Source organism: Moschus berezovskii, chromosome 6 (assembly GCF_049115385.1).
Source record: "Moschus berezovskii isolate FMDL1 chromosome 6, NW_MosBer_1.0, whole genome shotgun sequence".
Lineage (NCBI taxonomy): Eukaryota > Metazoa > Chordata > Mammalia > Artiodactyla > Moschidae > Moschus > Moschus berezovskii.
The window spans coordinates 46747453-46767727 of record NC_142465.1 but is presented as its reverse complement, the minus strand read 5'-3'; positions in this window follow the sequence as shown (position 1 = coordinate 46767727).

Here is a 20275-nt window from a genome sequence, read left to right as displayed (position 1 = left end):
AGACATGAAAGCACAGGAGAAAAGGAAAGATATACCCATTTGATGCAGAGTTCCAAAGAATAGCAAGGAGAGATAAGAAAGCCTTCCTCAGTGATCAATGCAAAGAAATAGAGGAAAATAATAGAATGGGAAAGACTAGAGATCTCGTCAAGAAAATTAAAGATACCAAGGAAACATTTCATGCAAAGATGGGCTCAATAAAGGACAGAAAGGGTATGGACCTAACAGAAGCAGAAGATATTAAGAAGAGGTGGCAAGAATACATGGAAGAACTGTACAAAAAAGATCTTCACGACCCAGATAATCACAAAGGTATGATCATTCACCTAGAGCCAGATCTTGGAATGTGAAGTCAAGTGGGCCTTAGGAAGCATCACTATGAACAAAGCTAGTGGAGGTGATGGAATTGCAGTGGAGCTATTTCAAATCTTGAAAGATGATGCTGTGCAAGTGTTGCACTCAATATGTCAGCAAATTTGGAAAACCCAGAAGTGGCCACAGAACTGGAAAAGGTCAGTTTTCATTCCAATCCCAAAGAAAGGCAATGACAAAGAATGCTCAAACTACCACACAGTTGCACTCATCTCACACTTTAGTAAAGTAATGCTCAAAATTCTCCAAGCCAGACTTCAACAGTACATGAACTGTGAAATTTCAGATATTCAAACTGGTTTTAGAAAAGGCAGAGGAACTAGAGATCAAATTGCCGACATCCTCAGAATCATTGAAAAAACAAGAGAATTCCAGAAAAACATCTACTTCTGCTTTATTGATTATGCCAAAACCTTTGACTGTGTGGATCACAAGAAACTGGAAAATTCTGAGAGAGATGGGAATACCAGATCACCTGGCCTGCCTCTTGAGAAATCTGTATGCAGGTCGGGAAGCAACAATTAGAACTGGACATGGAACAACAGACTGGTTCCAAATAGGAAAAGGAGTACATCAAGGCTGTATATTGTCACCCTGCTTATTTAACTTATATGCAGAGTACATCACGAGATGTACTGGATGAAGCACAAGCTGGAATTAAGATTGCTGGGAGAAATATCAATAACCTCCAATACATAGATGACACCACCCTATGGGAGAACATGAAGAAGAACTAAAGAATCTCTTTATGAACATGAAAGAGGAGAGTGAAAAAGTTGGCTTAAAGCTCAACATTCAGAAAGCTAAGAACATGGCATTCAGTCCCATCACTTCATGGCAAATAGATGGGGGAACAGTGGAAACAGTGGCTGACTTTATTTTGGGGGGCTCCAAAATCACTGCAGATGGTGACTGTAGCCATGAAATTAAAAGACGCTTACTCCTTGGAAGGAAAGTTATGACCAACCTAGACAGCATATTAAAAAGCAGAGATATTACTTTGCCAACAAAGGTCCAACTAGTCAAGGATATGGTTTTTCCAGTAGTCATGTATAGGTGTGAGAGTTGGACTATTAAGAAAGCTGAGTGCAGAAGAATTGACACTTTTGAACTGTGGTGTTGGAGAAGACTCTTGAGAGTCTCCTGGACTGCAAGCAGATCCAACCAGTCCATCCTAAAGGAGATCCGTCCTGAGTGTTCATCAGAAGGACTGATGTTGAAGCTGAAACTCTGATACTTTGGCCACCTGATGCGAAGAACTGACTCATTTGAAAAGACCCTGATGCTGGGAAAGATTGAGGGCAGGAGGATAAGGGTATGACAGAGGATGAGATGGTTGGATGGCATCACTGACTCAGTGGACATGGGTTTGGGTAAACTCCGGGAATTGGTGATGGATAGGGAGTCCTGGCATGCTGCGGTCCATGGAGTCGCAAAGAGTCGGACACGACTGAGTGACTGAACTACTGAACTGAATTGAACTGAACTAAATGATGGAGTAAAAAGATGTGATTCAGGTGCTATTTGGCTAGCAACTGTTGAATGTGTCATAATTGCTTTGATACATGAGTTCAATTGAGAGCTGAACACTCAGGTGGAAAGTACAAGAGGCTTTTGAAGCTATGATGAAGAAACAGGATTTCTGAGGTTGGAGCCAATGACTTAGAGTTAGAGTTGAATCCAAGGATATGGGTGAACACTCCAGGGAAAAAAGGAGAAAAAAATATAAAAATAAGAATCAAGTAGGATGAGTATCTGCCCTGGACGAAAGACAAAGAAGTATCCCACCAAAGAAATGGGTAGGGAAGAAGCACTTGAACAAATATGAAAGAAAAAAGAAAACAAGACAAAGACACTAAAGAAAAGGAAGAAGAGGCTTTCAAGGGAAAAAGACCAACAGGATCGTTGTAGCAGATCCTGCAGAGGTCACATTACTGCCTTGTGTTTTTCTGTTTCTGCACTTGCCTCGTTCTCTTACTTGGACAATTACCGATATTACAGAACACTAAAGATTTTCAGTTATTATTCCAGGTCTATTTTTCAGATTCTTCTGCTGAAATGCTTCTGGAAACTCACCTTTAGCCCCATATTACTGCCTTGAGCATGAAGCCCACCCTATTTCAGAAGTCATTAGTGCAAAAACTAGGCATCGAGTAAGTAATTGCATTGCTGAGGACCTCACACAGAAACAAGCTCTCTGGCATTTTATGGCCGTAGTATGTAAGAAACTAATGCCTAATTTTTAAACCTTATTTAGACCTTTCTTAAGGCAAGGCAGATAAAGTTTTAATTAGTCTATGGTCAGAGTATACTCTGGTTTCTTACCTGCTTGGACAATTAGAAGGTGCATTAAAGTGAAAGTTTTATTGGAAACTAGAGAAGCATACAAGATAAGTATATAAATCTTACATATTTAATAATTTAGTGATATTAACACTTAGCACCATTTTTGGTATATTTTAAAATAGTTATTTCAGTGGAACTTCCCTTAATGCCCAAGAGATTGGGCAAAATTCTGTAATTCACAAAACTGTTTCATACCTTAACAATTGCTGTTAAATTTACCATGATTTGTCACAGTAAATGGGGTATTTTCTATTCAAATTCGAATAATTAAACCACTGTGTTTCTCAAGTGAGTCTCTTAGAATGTTGTAAGTTAACAGAAATAAACATGGATTTTAGTTTTTAGATGCTCAAGAAAAGTTTACATAGACACTGAGGATGATGATTTTGTTTTAAAAAGAATAACCTGAGTTATTTATTCTATGAAAATGTGTCGTGGTTTAGTTTCTGCTTTAATGAAAGATAATTTATGGCATTTATTAAGCTCCTCCTTAGTTAAAATTCATCCATCAACAGCTGTCCAAGGAATCTTAATGATTTAACATTGCAACATATTCCTGTTTTTGCCTATGGAGGTTGAGGGACCAAAGCTCCATAGATATATTTGCCAAATAATATTGATACTGTTAAAGAGATTCATAGTAGGAAATCAGTCAGTTGAGACCCAATGTGATAATAGTTATCCTAGTTAGAATAGTTATCCAAGTTATCTTATTGACTGGCGTCAAGCTTTTTTATTTTGAGGTCTTGTTTTGCAAATATAGACAGTAAAATAAAGTAAAGCAACAACCCATTTAAGTCAAAGCAGCTTATTTAGATGTCCTCACAGTGTCTCTGGACTTCTCAAATGCTGTTCTGATCAGTCTATGTTACTGAAAATTATCTTGGTAAATAAAGAGATCTGAATCTTACAAAGTCCAAGAGAACGCACTGGTCATAGCAAACACCCTCTTCCAACAACACGAGAGAAGACTCTACACATGTACATCACCAGATGGTCAACACCAAAATCAGATTGATTATATTCTTTGCAGCCAAAGATGGAGAAGCTCTGTAGAGTTAGCAAAAACAAGACCAGGAGCTGACTGTGGCTCAGATCATGAACTCCTTATTGCCAAATTCAGACTGAAATTGAAGAAAGTGAGGAAAAACACTAAACCATTCAGATATGACCTAAATCAAATCCCTTATGATTATACAGTGGAAGTAAGAAATAGATTTAAGGGACTAGATCTGATAGATAGAATGCCTGATGAACTATGGACGGAGGTTCATGATACTGTACAGGAGACAGGGACCAAGACCATCCCCATGGAAAAGAAATGCAAAAAGCAAAATGGTTGTCTGAGGAGGCCTTACAAATAGCTGTGAAAAGAAGGGAAGCAAAAAGCAAAGGAGAAAAGGAAAGATATAAGCATCGGAATGCAGAGTTCCAAAGAATATCAAGGAGAGATAAAAAAGCCTTCCTCAGTGATCAGTGCAAAGAAATAGAGGAAAACAACAGAATAGGAAAAACAAGAGAGCTCTTCAAGAAAATTAGAGATACCAAGGGAACATTTCATGCAAAAATGGGCTCGATAAAGGACAGAAACGGTATGGACCTAACAGAAGCAGAAGATATTAAGAAGAGGTGGCAAGAATACACAGAAGAACTGTACAAAAAAGATCTTCACAACCAAGATAGTCACGATAACGTGATCACTGACCTAGAGCCAGACCTCTTGGAATGTGAAGTCAAGTGGGCCTTAGAAAGCATCACTATGAACAAAGCTAGTGGAGGTGAGGGAATTCCAGTTGAGCTATTTCAAATCTTGAAAGATGATGCTGTGAAAGTGCTGCACTCAATATGCCAGCAAATTTGGAAAACTCAGCAGTGGCCACAGGACTGGAAAAGGTCAGTCTTCATTCCAATTCCAAAGAAAGGCAATGCCAAAGAATGCTCAAACTACTGCACAATTGCACTCATCTCACACACTAGTAAAGTCATGCTCAAAATTCTCCAAGTCAGGCTTCAGCAATATGTGAACCGTGAACTTCCAGATGTTCAAGCAGGTTTTAGAAAAGGCAGAGGAACTAGGGATCATATTGCCAACATCCGTTGGATCATGGAGAAAGGAAGAGAGTTCCAGAGAAACATCTATTTCTGCTTCATTGACTATGCCAAAGCTTTAGACTGTGTGGATTACAATAAACTGCAGAAAATTCTGAAAGAGATGGGAATCCCAGACCACCTGACCTGCCTCTTGAGAAACCTGTATGCAGGTCAGGAAGCAACAGTTAGAACTGGACATGGAAGAACAGACTGGTTCCAAATAGGAAAAGGAATACATCAAGGTTGTATATTGTCACCTTGCTTATTCAACTTATATGCAGACTACATCATGAGGAATGCTGGGCTGGAAGAAGCACAAGCTGGAAACAAGATTGCTGGGAGAAATATCAATAATCTCAGATATGCAGATGACACCACCCTTTTGGCAGAAAGTGAAGAGGAACTCAAAAGCCTCTTGATGAAAGTGAAAGAGGAGAGTGAAAAGATTGGCTTAAAGCTCAACATTCAGAAAACAAAGATCATGGCATCTGGTCCCAACACTTCATGGGAAATAGATGGAAAAACAGTGGAAACAGTGTCAGACTTTATTTTGGGGGGCTCCAAAATCACTATGGATGCTGATTGCAGCCATGAAATTAAAAGACACTTGCTCCTTGGAAGTAAAGTTATGACCAACCTAGATACTATATTAAAAAGCAGAGACATTACTTTGCCAACAGAAGTCCGTGTAGTCAAAGCTATGGTTTTTCCAGTGGTCATGTATGGATGTGAGAGTTGGACTGTGAAGAAAGCTGATTGCCAAAGAATTGATGCTTTTGAACTGTGGTATTGGAGAAGACTCTTGAGAGTCCCTTGGACTGCAAGGAGATCCAACCAGTCCACTCTAAAGGAGATCAATCCTGGGTGTTCATTGGAAGGACTGATGCTAAAGCTGAAACTCCAATACTTTGGCCACCTCATGCGAAGAGTTGACTCACTGGAAAAGACTCTGATGCTGGGAGGGATTGGGGCAGGAGGAGATGGGGATGACAGAGAATGAGATGGCTGGATGGCATCACCGACTTGATGGACATGAGTTTGAGTGAACTCTGGGTAGTGATGGACAGGGAGGCCGGGCATGCTGTAATTCATGGGGTCACAGACAGTCGGACACGACTGAGAGACTGAACTGAATTGAACTGAACTGAAAGTCCTACATTTAACTTGGCAATAGTTTTCTAATGAAACCATTTGAGATGCCCTTTTAAAAGACTATTTTAGAGTGCTAAAAGTTCAAATACTTTTTACAAACTCAGTGTTCATGTGTTATACTCTGAAAGTTATTTTATTTTTACAAAAGCAATAAAATAAAATTCAACATTTTAAATTATTTTCCTAAAATAGAAAAAAAATGACCAACATCCCATAGAAAATAATGAGCACAGGACAGAAATAATTAGTTCACAGAAAGGAAATGAAATAGCTCTAACGTATCAAAAATGATGCTTAACTTCACAATTTTAAAAAGCAATTCAACAATAGATGAAGACACTACTCTTTCCTAGTATACAAGTATAGTCAGACTGAGAGACACCCTCATACATTTTTGTTAGAATTTTAAATTGTATGACCTTTAAAGAGTACAATGTGATAATATTTATCCCAGTTAAAAATAATTTAATAGAATATCTATTTGAAAAATAATAAGCTTTAATCCAAACCTTATACCATATACAAAAATTACCTGAAATATATCATATATCTCAACAAAAACCCTAATATTATAAAATTTCTAGAAAAAGACGTAAGAGAAAAATTTTACAAACTTGAGTTAGGCAAAGATTTCATAGATAAAATACAAAAATCATGACCCATAAAAGAACACACTATTACAATGAACTTCAAATTAAAATTTTCCTTTTCTTTGAAAGATGTTATGAAGAAAATAAAAAGACAAAGCACCCACTGGGAGAACATTTTATAATATTTATATATATGATCAATAACATATATCCAGAATATATAAAGAACACTCAAAATCTATAAGAAATAACAGCTTCACCAAAGATTCTGTTCGTTCCGTTCTGTTCCGTCGCTCAGTCGTGTCCGACTCTTTGCGACCCTGTGGACTGTAGCCTACCAGGCTTCTCCGTCCATGGGATTCTCCAGGCAAGAATACTGGAGTGGGTTACCATTTCCTTCTCCATGGGATCTTCCCGACCCAGGGATCAAACCCGGGTACCCCACATTGGAGGCAGATTACAAATAGCAAATAAGAACACAAAAAAAATGCTCAACATTATTGGTTAGAAAGCTATAAATTAAAACCACAACTAGATACCACTACATATTTGTTAGAATGTTGAAGTTAGACTTCATAACACTACATAACACTGACATAACACTTCATAACACTACATAACACTGACAAGGGTCTAGAACACCTGGAACTCTCCTATACAGCTAGTGGGAACACAAAATGATATAACAACCTTGGGAAACAGTTTGGTAGTTCCTTAAAAGTTCAACATAGAGAAGTTGATCAAGATGGTAGTGTAGGAATACATAGAACTCGATTACCTTTATGAACACATCAAAAATATGTCTATGTGTAGAATAAATACCACTGAAAACTAACTGGAAACTGGCAGAAAGACTCCTTTATAACCAAAGCTGTAAGAAATACCCACACAGAATTGAATAGTAAGGGAATAAATGTGATCGGGTTGGGACTTTTGTCCTTGGGAGAGGACTCAGAGTAAACGGGATAATATACTTGTGGAGATCTGCCCTTGGGAGTGAGCTATAAGCCACATATTGGGTGTGCCAGCCCTGAAGTCAGACACAGAGAAGAGCATCCCCCATGGTTTGTTGGAGGGCAACTTAGACTAACAGGCTAAACTTTGGGAATCCTGAGCTCTGCTCACGAGGAGCATATGAACACTGACTTGCCACTGAGGCAGAGCAGAGAGGACAGACTGAGGACTGTTTCAGTGACTGCCTAGTTTCCCATGACTTCCACATGTGTGCCTAAAGTTAAACTGAGTGAGAGCTCAACTGTGGGACACGAGGTGAACTGGACCAGGGGTAGTATGTGAACACACTGCAAGTGGCCATTGCAATTGCTTGCACAGAGAGAGTTGATAGATGGTCCCAAACTTTGACAGCATCCAGACAGCCACAGCCCATACCACGTACATTCTGAAAGCCCACACAGGCCCTTCATGTCCTAGAGAACAATGCCACAAAGGAGTGGGAGCAGTGGAAGCTGGGGTCAACAGCTGTGAGATATAAAGGAGACTCAGATACAGTGGGTCTGACATTGCTGGTGGTTGCACAGACTACACAACAGAGGCAGACCAAACCTCTGTTTCAGGCCAGCCTATCACAGCTTATGCCTGTTACAAGCCAAAAGCCCACATGGACCTCTCTTACTACAGTGTTGCTACCCTCTGGTGCAAGGATACTTGGAATCGAAACCAGCCCTTGATAGGGTGGTAATGGTCACTAAACAGACTGGAAGCCTCAGCTGACATCTGACTGGACCTAGGCCCTTCATTTCCAGGCCCACCACCTACAAAGATGATCTCTGCAAATATACCCTGAGGAAAGACATGACTCCTATTCCCATCAACTCGGGCTCTCAGATCAAAAAGATATGGGCACAAGGTGACTGATAAGGACACTAAAATATAAGTACATGCTTAGAAAAAACAACAGATAATCGTTTCACTTATATTCATAGAGACAGAGTTTTTAGTAAAATGAAAAGACAGAGAAGAACTGGTTTCAATTGAAAAAGCAAGAGAAAATCCCAGCAAAAGAAAGAAAGGAAAACACAATTAACAATGAATGAAACAAAAGTAGAGAATTTACCAGATAAATAATTCTTTTTTAAAAAAAAAAAAAAAGAAATTCCACATCACTCCTACAACATGTCGAAAGTGCCTCAGAAGTCACACAATACCAACTTTCTCATGGTTCTGGTATTACATATACCAGTTTATAACAAATGGCAAAATCTGTAACTCTGCTCAAAGTTTTAAAAGATTACTTGAGAATAGTTTCTTGTATTTCTATGCCACCTTTATAGTTCTGGTTTCTCATTTCTTAATTAGTAAATTCAGTGTGCAGGTTTTATCCCAGGCTAATTTATACACTTCCAGAAGGAACGGCCTCTTAAAACCACAGAGTGTTGAGGTGGGGAGCCCCAATCACGTCAGATTCGTTTCACATGTGATAATATACATGTTTCAATCCACTCTCCAAAATTATCCCACCCACGCCCTCTCCCACAGAGTCCAAAAGACTGCTCCACACATCCAAGTCTCTGCTGTTGTCTCGTATACAGAGTTATCGTTATCCTCTTGCTATATTCCATATATATGTGTTAATATACTGTATAGGTGTTTTTGTTTCTGGCTTACTTCACTTTGTATAATAGGCTCCAGTTTCGTCCACCTCATTAGAACTGATTCAAATGTATTCTTTTTAATCACTGAGTAGTACTCCATTGTGTAAATGTACCACAGCTTTCTTATCCATTCGTCTGCGGATGGACATTCAGGTTGCTTCCATGTCCTGGCTATTATAAACAGTGCTGCGATGAACATTGGGGTACATGTGTCTCTTTCAATTCTGGTTTCCTTGGTGTGTACGCACAGGAGTGCGAGTGCTGGATCATATGGCAGGTCTAGTTCCAGTTTTTTAAGGAATCTCCACACTGTTCTCCATAGTGTCTGTACTAGTTTGCATTCCCACCAACAGTGTAAGAGGGTTCCCTTTTCTCCACACCCTCTCCAGCATTTATTGCTTGTAGACTTTTGGTTAGCAGCCATTCTGACTGGCGTGAAATGGTACCTCATTGTGGTTTTAATTTGCATTTCTCTGATTATGAGTGATGTTGAGCATCTTTTCATGTGTTTGTTAGCCATCTGTATGTCTTCTTTGGAGAAATGTCTGTTTAGTTCTTTAGCCCATTTTTTGATTGGGTCGTTTATTTTTCTGGAATTGAGCTGCAGGAGTTGCTTGTATATTTTTGAGGTTAATCCTTTATCAGTTGCTTCATTTGCTATTATTTTCTCCCATTCTGAAGGCTGTCTTTTCACTTTGCTTATAGTTTCCTTTGCTGTGCAGAAGCTTTTAATTTTAATTAGGTCCCATTTGTTTATTTTTGCTTTTATTTCCAATATTCTGGGAGGTGGGTCATCTAGGATCCTGCTGTGATTTATGTTGGAGAGTGTTTTGCCTATGTTCTCCTCTAGGAGTTTTATAATTTATGGTCTTACATTTAGCTCTCTAATCCATTTTGAGTTTATTTTTGTGTATGGTGTTAGATAGTGTTCTAGTTTCATTCTTTTACAAGTGGTTGACCAGTTTTCCCAGCACCACTTGTTAAAGAGATTGTCTTTTCTCCATTGAACATTCTTGCCTCCTTTGTCAAAGAGAAGGTGTCCATAGGTGCATGGATTTATCTCTGGGCTTTCTATTTTGTTCCATTGATCTATATTTCTGTCTTTATGCCAGTACCATACTGTCTTGATGACTGTGGCTTTGTAGTAGAGCCTGAAGTCTGGAAGGTTGATTCCCCCAGTTCCATTCTTCTTTCTCAAGATTGCTTTGGCTATGCGAGGCTTTTTGTATTTCCATACAAATTGTGAAATTATTTGTTCTAGTTCTGTGAAAAACACCATTGGTAGCTTGATAGGGATTGCATTGAACTTATAAATTACTTTAGGTAATATATTCATTTTCACAATATTTATTCTTCCAATCTATGAACATGGTATGTTTCTCCATCTATTAGTGTCCTCTCTGATTTCTTTCACCAATGTTTTATAGTTTCTATATATAGGTCTTTTGTTTCTTTAGGTAGATATAGTCCTAAGTATTTTATTCTTTTCGTTGCAACGGTGAATGGAATTGTTTCCTTAATTTCTCTTTCCATTTTCTCATTATTAGTGTATAGAAATACAAGGGATTTCTGTGTGTTGATTTTATATCCTGCAACTTTACTGTATTCATTAATTAGCTCTAGTAATTTTCTGGTAGAGTCTTTAGGGTTTTCTGTGTAGAGGATCATGTCATCTGCAAACAGTGAGAGTTTTACTTCTTCTTTTCCTATTTGAATTCCTTTTATGTCTTTTTTTGCTCTGATTGCTGTGACCAAAGCTTCCAAAACTATGTTGAATAGTAATGGTGAGAGTGGGCACCCTTGTCTTGTTCCTGACTTTAGGGGAAACGCTTTCAGTTTTTCACCATTGAGGATAATGTTTGCTGTGGGTTTGTCATATATAGCTTTTATTACGTTGAGGAATGTTCCTTCTATTCCCGCCTTCTGGAGGGTTTTGAAATGGATGTTGAATTTTGTCAAAAGCTTTCTCTGCATCTATTGAAATAATCATATGGTTTTTATTTTTCAATTTGTTAATGTGGTATATTACATTGATTGATTTGCGGATATTGAAGAATCCTTGCATTCCTGGGATAAAGCCCACTTGGCCATGATGTATGATCAGATAAATAATTCAAAGCATTAGAGATGAAAGGTTGCAGTTGCAAGCTGTGTGCTATGCTGGGATTTGTGACCTCTTAAGGAGAGGATTTCGATCTGGGGCCAAAGACCAGGCTTGACCACTCAGAGCTTTTTGTGTAACAGAATTTGATTAAAGTGTAAAAGAGATAGGGAAAGATTCTGACATAGACATCAGAAGAGGGCAGAAAGAATGTCTGTTTGCTAGTTTTTAGCAAGGTGTTTTATGTCTGTTCAGTTCAGTTGCTCAGTCATGTCTGACTCTTTGTGACCCCATGAACTGCAGCATGCCAGGCCTCCCTGTCTATCACCAACTCCCAGAGTCTACCCAAATCCATGTTCATTGAGTCAGTGATGCCATGCAACCATCTAATCCTCTGTCGTCCCCCTCTCCTCCTGCCCTCAATCTTTCCCAGCATCGGGGTCTTTTCCAATGAGTCAACTCTTCGCATCAGGTGGCCAAAGTATTGGAATTTCAGCTTCAACATCAGTCCTTCAGTGGACACTCAGGACAGATCTCCTTTAGAATGGACTGGTTGGATCTGCTTGCAGTCCATGGTACTCTCAAGAATCTTCTCCAACACCACAGATCAAAAGCATCAATTCTTCAGCACTCAGCTTTCTTTATAGTCCAACTCTCACATCCATACATGACCACTGGAAAAACCATAGCTTTGACTAGATGGACTTTTGCTGGCAAAGTGATGTCTCTACTTCCCAATATGTTGTTGTCTAGGTTGTTCATAGCTTTTCTTCCAAGGAGCAAAAGTCTTTTAATTTCATGGCTTCAATCACCATCTGCAGTCATTCTGGAGCCCAAAAACTAAAGTCTCACTGTTTCCATTGCTACCCCATCTATTTTCCATGAACTGACGGGACCAGATGCCATGATCTTAGGTTTCTGAATGTTGAACTTTAAGCCAACTTTTTCACTCTCCTCTTTCACTTTCATCAAGAGGCTCTTTAGTTCTTCTTCACTTTCTGCCACAAGGGTGGTGTCATCTACATATCGGAGGTTATGGATACTTCTCCCGGCAATCTTGATTCCAGCTTGGGCTTTGTCCAGCCCAGAATTTCTCATGATGTACTCTGCATATAAGTTATAAGCAAGGTGACAACATACAGCCTTGACGTACTCCTTTCTGGATTTGGAACCAGTGTGTTGTTGCATGTCCAGTTCTAACTGTTGTTTCTGACCTGCATACAGATTTCTCAGGAGGCAGGTTAAGTTGTCTGGTATCCCCATCTCTTTCAGAATTTTCCACAGTTTCTTGTGCTCCACACAGTCAAAGGTTTTGGCATGGCTGATAAAACAGAAGTAGATATTTTTCTGGAACTCTCTTGTTTTTTCAATGATTCAGAGGATGCTGCAAATTTGATCTCTGGTGCCTCTGCTTTTTCTAAATCCAGCTTGAACATCTGGAAGTTCACGGTTCATGTACTGTTAAGTCTGGCTTGGAGAATTTTGAGCATTACGTTACTAGAGTTTGAGATGAGTGCAACTGTGTGGTAGTTTGAGCATTCTTTGGCATTGCCTTTCTTTGGGATTGGAATGAAAACTGACCTTTTCCAGTTCTGTGGCCACTGCTGGGTTTTCCAAATTTGCTGGCATATTTAGTGTAACACTTTCACAGCATCATCTTTTAAGATTTGAAATAGCTCATTTGGAATGCCATCACCTCCACTAGCTTTGTTCACAGTGATGCTTTCTAACTCCCACTTGACTTCACATTCCAGGATTTCTGGATCTAGGTGAGTGATCATACCATTGTGATTATCTGGGTCATGAAGATTTTTTTTGTATAGTTCATTAACATAGCTTAAGCCAAATGTTTTCATAAGAAAAACACATTGGTTAGCTCAAGGTTTGAGAAAATTTAAGTTCATACAGAACCAGATGTTCTGAACCAATAGAGAAGGAAAAAAGAAAAAGTCTGCCACTTACAATTTATTTCTTCCTGCTGCTTGGCGACCTCTGACCTTCCTACCTGTTAACCCTCTCAGAAACAGGAACGCTAACTGAACTTTGGAAAAGAATAGATAAACACAGTGAGAATTTTAACAAGGAGCTAAAAATAACATAAAAAGAATGAGTCAGAATTGAAGAATACAGTAAGTAAAATGGAAAACAGAGTAGAAGGAATAAATAGCAGAGTAGATGAATCAGAACAACACACAAATGATCTGGAATTCAGAATAATGGAAATCACCCAATCAGAATAGTACTAACAAAAGCAAATTAAAAAAATGATAGCAGTTTAAATGATGTTTGAGATAACAGGAAATGAACCAACATTTTCATTATAGTGGTTCTAGAAAGCAAGAGAAAGAGAAGGGACTTGAAAATGAACTTAATGAAATTATGGCTGAAAAATTCTCAACCTGAAGAAGGAAAGAGATATCCAGGTGTAAGAAGCACAGACGGTCCCAAATAAGATAAACTGAGATGGACCCATGCTAATATATATAATTGAAATGGCAAAGGGTAAATATAAAGAGAGATTTTTAGAGGCAGCAAGAGGAAAACAAAGAGTCGTATCCAAGGGAGTCCCCATGAGGCTATCAGCTGACTTTTCCACAGAAAATCTGAAGGCTAGAAGGGAGTGGCATAATATATTTAAAGTGCCAAAAGGGAAAAACCTACAACTTAGGATACTCTACTGTGATCCCATGGACTGTAGCCTACAAGGCTCCTCCATCCATAGGATTTTCCAGGGAGGAGTACTGGAGTGGGTTGCCATTTCCTTCTCCAGAGGATCTTCCCAACCCAGGGATCAAACCCGGTCTTCTGCATTGTAAGCAGATGCTTTGCCATCTGAGCCACCAGGGAAGACAGCTATAATTGAAGGAGAGATAAACAGCTTATCAAACAAGGAAAAACTAAGAGTTCATAATTACTAAATTAACCCTAAAATGGACTCCCTTTGTGACTCAGTGGTAAAGAATCCACCTGCAATGAAGGAGACTTAGGAGATGTGGGTTCAACCCCTGGGTCAGGAAGATCCCCTGGAGAAGGGCATGGGAAACAACTCCAGTATTCTTGTCTGGAGAATCCCATGAACAGAGGAGGGTCATAAAGAGTTGGACATGACTGAAGTGACATCATGCACAGAGCCCTAAAAGTAATATTAAGTGCTGTTGTCAAAGTGGAAAACAAAAAGCTACAGTAAGAGTTAAATATCTATTGAAAAGGCAAAATTTCTCTATTAAAGGCAAACATATAATAAAGGCTGAAGATGATAGCTTAAATAAGATAGTATGAAGCTTAAAGATAAATGCAAAATAAAGTATATCTACAATAATCAGTAAAGGGATAAACATGATAATGTTAAATCAAAACACAAAATGTAGGAGAAGGGGGTAAAAAATATAGCTTTTTAAGAATATGCTTGAACTTAAAGGAATACCTGTTTGAGACAAATAGATCTAGTTATAGGTCCACATAATGAACCCCATAGTAGTTCAGTTCAGCTTAGTTCAGTCACTCAGTCGTGTCCGACTCTTTGCAACCCCATGAGCCGCAGCATGCCAGGCCTCCCTGTCCATCACCAACTCCCAGAGTTTACCCAAACCCATGTCTATTGAGTCAGTGTGCCATGCAACCATCTCATCCTCTGTCGTCCCCTTCTCCTCGTGCCCTCAGTCTTCCCCAGCATCAGGGTCTTTTCCAATGAGTCAGCTCTTCACAACAGGTGGCCAAAGTATTGGAGTTTCAGCTTCAACATCAGTCCTTCAAAAGAACACCTAGGACTGATATCCTTTAGGATGGACTGGTTGGAACCCCATCAGTTCAGTTCAGTTCAGTTCAGTCGCTCAGTCATGTCCGACTCTTTGCAACCCCATGAATCACAGCACGCCAGGCCTCCCTGTCCATCACCAACTCCCGGAGTACACTCAAACTCATGTCCATCAAGTCAGTGATGCCATCCAGCCATCTCATTCTCTGTCGTCCCCTTCTCCTCCCTCCCCCAATCCCTCCTAGCATCAGACTCTTTTCCAGTGATTCAACTCGTCGCATGAGGTGGTCAAAGTATTGGAGTTTCAGCTTTAGCATCCGTCCTTCCAATGAACACCCAGGACTGATCTCCTCTAGAATGGACTGGTTGGATCTTCTTGCAGTCCAAGGGACTCTCAAGAGTCTTCTCCAGCACCACAGTTCAAAAGCATTAATTCTTCAGCGATCAGCTTTCTTCACAGTTCATGGTAATCACAAATCAAAACCCTACAATAGATAATGCAAAATGAAAAAGAAAGGTGCACAAGTATACAACCAAAGAAAATCATCAGACCACAAGGAAGAAACATAATGACGAAGAAATGAACAGAGAAGAACTACAAAACAAATATATAACAAGTAGCAAAATGGCAGGCATTGCGAACATACCTATCAAAAATTACTTTAAAAGGCAATGGACTAAATGCTCCAAGCAAAAGATAGAGGATGGATGATTGAATGAAAAACAAGATCCATCTATATATTGCTCACAGGAGACTCACCGGAGAACTAAAGATTCACAGAGCCTAAAAGTGAGAGAATGGAAAAAGTCATTAGTTGGAAATGGAAATAACAAGAAAGTGGGATTAGCAATACTCATAACAGGCAACACAGACTTTAAAACAAAATCTTTAACAAAAGACAAAGAAGAATATTTCAAGAAAGAAGAATATGAAGAAAGGATCAATACCAAAATAGGACATTACACTGGTTAATGCAAATGGACCCAATAAGGAACACCTAAATATATAAAGCAATTATTGACAGACATTAAGAGAAAAACTGAAAACAATACATTAAGAGAAGGGTACTTTAATGACCCACTTACCTCAATCTACATATCACCCAGACAGAAAACCAATAAGGCAACAGTGGTCTTAAATAACATAATAGACCAGAGGACTTAATAGATATCTATAAGACATTTGATCTAAACCAGCAGAATACATATTCTTTTCAAGTGCACAAGGAACGTTCTATAGAATAGATTATATGTTATTCCACAAAACACATCTCAACAAATTTGAGAGGACAGAAATTATATCAAGCATTTTTCTGACCACAATGAGTGGAACTATAAATTAATCACAGGAAAGAAAATGGGAAAAGTACAAATGCCTGTAGAATAAACACCATAGCACTACAAAACCAAAGGCAATGAGGAAGCAAAGAGGAAATCATAAAATAAGACACACAAGACAAATGAAAATGGGATGCAGCAAAAACAGTTCAAAAAGGGAAGTTTTAGAATAGCAATTGCAGGCCTACCTCAAACAAGAAAAAATCTGCTATACAAACTTAACCTTTCAACTAAAGGAATTAGGAAAAGAAAAACAATGAGAGCCCAAAATCAGCAAGAGAAAGGGAAAAATAAAGATCAGAGAGGAATAAATAAAATAGAGACTAAAATACAGCAGAAAATATCAAAGAAACTGAGAGCTCTTCTTAGAAAATATAAGCAAATTGGATAAACCATATCCAGGCTCATCAAGAAGAAAAGAGAGGGGACCTGAACAAATAAAATGAGAAATAAAAGAGGGGAAATCACAACCAATACCATAGAGATTTAAAAAAGAAAAAAGAAAGGAAACTATGATTTAACATAGCTATGTCAATAATGTTTCTTGCAATAAAAATTTTTTAAAGTTATATACCAATAAAATGTACAACCAAAAAGAAACTGGCAGTTTCTTGAAACATACAACCTTTCAAGCTGAATCAGGAGGAAATAGATAATCTGAGCAAACTGATCACTAGTGGTGGAATTGAATTTGTAGCAAAAATCTCCTTGCAAACAAAAGTTCAAAACCACAGACTTTCCTGGTGGTACAGTGGTTAAGAGTCTGCCTTCCAATGCAAGTATTCAAGTTTGATCCCTGGCCAGGGAACTAAGATTCCACATGCCATGGGGCAACAAAGCCCACACATCTCAACTACTGAGCCCACTCACTCAAGAGTCCATGTACCACAACTAGAGAAAGCCCACATGCATCAACAAAGAGCCTGTGCTTTGCAATAGAAACCTAGTGCAGAAAAAAGTGTTTTGTTTTTTAAGTTCAATGCCAAATGTCTTCACGTAGGAATTCAACTGAACATATAAAGAAGATTCAATACCCATTTCCAATCTATTCAGAAACACTCATTCTGTAAGGTCACAATTACAATATTTTCTTGGATCTATCTCCTAAGGTAAAATAAGTAAAAACAGAAATAAACAAGTGAAACCGGCTTAAATTTCAAAACTTTTGTGTGGCAAAGGAAACCATTAATAAAATGAAAAGGCAACCAACTGAATGGGAGAAATTATTTGCAAATCATACGGCCAAGTAGTTAATATTCAGTATATATTAACAGCTCATACATCAAAAACATAAAGAACTTCATTAAGAAATAAGAAGTTAGAATATATACAGATGGCTAATAGGTACATGAAAAAAAAGTAAAACATCACCAATCATCAGAGATACACAGACCAAAAAATAAAAACAGTGAGTTATCACTTCATACCTATACATATGGCTATCACCAAGAAGTCTATGTTCGTGAAAATGTGGACAAAGTGTAACCCTAGTACACTGTTGGTGGGACTGTAAATTACTGCAACCACTATGGAACACAGGAAGATAAATTATAGGAGATCTACCATATGATCTAGCATTTCCACTGCTGGGAACATATCCAAAGAAAATGAAAATGCTATTTTAAAAAGATGTATGCATCCAAATACTCATAACAGCACTAGTTACAATAGCCAAGATATGTACGCAATCTAAGTACCTATCAAAAGATAAAGAAAAATGTCACACATACACACACATAATGGAATATTAATTAGCCATTAAAAAGAATGAAATTCTGCCATTTGCAACAGTGTGAATGGACCTAGATATTATTATGCTTAGTGAGATAACTCAGAGAAAGACAATACTGTACGTTATCACATGTGTGTGGAATCTAAAAAATAAAATAAATGAATGCATATAACAAAACAGAAACAAACTCACAGATATAGAAAACAAACTAGTAGATGCCAGTGGGGGAAAACTAGTAGAAGCAAGACAGGGACATGGGATTCAAAGATACAAACTATTGTTTGTAAAATAGATACGCAACAAGGATACATTGTATAGCACAGGAAAATATAGTCATTATCTTGCAATAAATTTAAGAGGAGTATAATCTATATTATTGAATCAGTGTGCTGTACACCTGAAACTAATATAATTATGTGAATCAATTATGTTTCAATTTAAATATATTAATAAGATAGCAAAATACAGACAAAACAATTTGACCATCTATTTTTAAAAAGTTAAACATTTAAAAAATTACTGCTGATATTGACTGTAAGCATGAAATTAAAAGACATTTACTCCTTGGAAGGAATGCTATGACAAACCTAGACAGCACATTAAAATGCAGAATCATCACTTTGCTGACAAAATTCTGTCTAGTCAAATTTATGGTTTTCCCAGTAGTCATGTATGGATGTGAGAGTTGGACCATAAAGAAGGCTGGGCACCAAAGAATTTTGCCCACCAAAGGCTGGGCAAAAAGAAAAATGCTTTCTTTTTGTGATGCTAGAGAAGACTCTTGGAGTCCCATGGTCTACAAGGAGATCAAACCAGTCAATCTGAAAGGAAATCAACCTTGAATATTCATTGGAAGGACTGATGTTGAAGCTGAAGCTTCAGTGCTTTGACCACTAGATGCGAAGAGCCAACTCACTGGAAAAGACTGTGATGCTTGGAAAGACTGAAGGAAAAAGAAGAAGAGGCAGCAGTGGATGAGATGGTTAGATAGAATCACCCACTCAAAGGACTTGATCTTGAACAAACTCCCAGAGATAGTGAAGGAGAGGGAAGCCTGGCATGCTTTGGTCCATGGGGTCACAAAGAGTCAGACAAGGCATCAATTCTTGGCCCTCTGCCTTAGTTATGGTCCAACTCTCACAACCATGCAAGACCACTGGGAAGACCATTGCCTTGACTATATTGACCTCTATCAGCAAAGTAATGTCTCTGCTTTCAACACAACTGTCTAGGTTTGTCATAGCTTTCCTCCAAGAAGAAATCACCTTCTGATTTTATGCCTGAAGTCACCATCTGCAGTGATTTTAGAGCCAAGGAAGAGGAACTTTGTTACTAGCTCCACCTTTTCTCCTTCTATTTGCCATGAAGTGATGGGACCAGATTCTATGATCTTAGTTTTTTAATATTTAGTTTTAAGCCAGATCTCTCATTTTCCTCCTTCACCCTCATCAAGAGGCTCTTTTCATTTCTCTTCACTTTCTGCCATTCTGCCATTAGAGAATGTTGAAGTTTCTCCCACCTATCTTGATTCTAGTTTGTAACTCATTCACCACAGCATTTCTTATGAAGCATGTAGGTTAAACAAACAGGGTGACAGCAGACTGCCTTGTCCTACTCCTTGCTCAATCCTGAACTAATAAGTTGTTTCATACAGTGTTCTAACTGTTGCTTCTTGACCCACATACAGGTTTCTCAGGAGACAGGTAAGATGGTCTGGTATTCCCATTTCTTTAAGAGCTTTCCATAGTTTGCTATGATCCACACAGTCAAAGGCTTTAGCTTAGAAGACGAAATACAGGTAGATGTTTTTCTGGAATTCCCTTGTTTGCTTATGATCCAGAGAATGTTGGCAATTTGATCTCTGGTTCCTTTGCCTTTCCTAAACTCAGCATGGATGTCTGGAAGTTCTTGGTTTGAACAATGTTGAAGCCTAGCATGTAAGATTTTAAGCGTGATCTTATTAGCATGGGAGATGAGTGCAATTGTCTGATGGTTTGAACACTCTTTAGTACCCTTCTTGGGAACTGGAAAGAGGATTGATCTTTTCCAGTCCTGTGCCACTGCTGGAACTTCCAGATTTGCTGACAGGCACACAATAAAAACAATGATTTATTGATAGAGGCAACAACTCAAATAAATCTCAAAATAATTATTCCAATGAAAGAACTCCAAAGAAAAGATTACATA